Raw genomic sequence first — 1479 nt, forward strand, 5'->3', positions numbered from 1 at the left:
AATATATTTAAAGTTTAGAAATATTTAATTTTTCCTTAAAATCCGTTTGGAAAGCTATAACCACCAGAGGCAGTCTTTAGACATATGTGGACACCATCACACAATTTCATCCTTTTCTGAAAAGACTCTTGAACCCCTAACTTCTGAAAGCATTTGACTAATATTTCTGCACTGTTGGCACTGAGATGACAGTTTACAACGATAATAGCTGAAACCTGACGAAGTCAAAGCAGCAATAGATGCCCTTTGCATGTCTGTCCCATCATCTCCATCACTGCAGGCAATTAATTTAGGGACATTGTTAATACATTCAATTTTTGATCTTTCTGCGGAGACTGCCAGACAATAATTTTAATTAATGCCAGTCAAGATGGTGATTTTTTTTGTGGTGTGAACATTTGTTGAGCTAAAATTCATATGAACTTAAACTTCATGAGTTCCATAAATGTCATATGAATGACAACTTGATTTGACTATCAAATTGACCCTAGTTTCATGGTTGCTACTTAGAAAATTTCCATACTATCAGGTATTATAAAATTAATCCCTTCATCTTTTCAAGATTAGTTTTCCTATTTTGCCCTTATGCAGTTTAGTGACATTCCTTTGAAAAACGCTAGCAAATTTGCCTGTTTTTATTTTTCCTTTATTTAAAATATATTTGTTTCCTATACAATATTTTCTTTTCATAATTTCCTCTTCATTTATCCCAGTTCCTTTCCATCAATTCTCCACACCAGACCCATTCTCTTTATGTCTCTCTTTAGGAAACAAAACAGGCTTTTAAGAGATAACAACAAAACACGACAAAATAAAATATAATTGGATGAGGCAGTAATTCCCCACCATAGTTGTGCAGTGTAACCCAACAGGAAGCAAAGAATTCCAGGAGTAGGCAAAGGAGCCAAAGCTCCCCTAGTTCTCACAATTCTGAGTTCCATAGGAATACTAAGTTAATATTTATAATGCGTACACAGGGGATCGGATACAGATTCACTTAGGCACTGTTTGCTACTTTAGTCTCTGTGAATTCATATTCATATGTCCCATAGTTGTTTTAGAGGAATGTGTTCATTTGGCATCCCCTATCCTCATTGGCTTTACTGACTCATCTTCTACGAGATTCTCTGAGCATTGATTGGAAGGAATTGATGGGGACCTCTGATTTACTTTTTATTTTAGTTTAATCAATTCATAACTCTTTGAGATTTTTATCCCTGCTTAAGAATCATGTATGATGATTCTAAGGCCTTGAAATGGTTATGTTTCATTCAATAGACTTTTAAGTAAGACTGTGTTTGAGCTCGTACAAGTTCATATTGCATAGAATTGTAGAAATTAATACTATAGCTGATAATCTCAAAGAGGAAGAAGATTCCATTGTTTGAAGGAATTTATGGTTTATTACTTAGACCACTTAGAAAAATGTAAAATCTGAATTTTTATATTTGTTATTATTTGTGATTTTTGTGCACATTC

This window comes from Microtus ochrogaster, chromosome 19 (assembly GCF_000317375.1).
Source record: "Microtus ochrogaster isolate Prairie Vole_2 chromosome 19, MicOch1.0, whole genome shotgun sequence".
Classification (NCBI taxonomy): Eukaryota; Metazoa; Chordata; class Mammalia; order Rodentia; family Cricetidae; genus Microtus; species Microtus ochrogaster.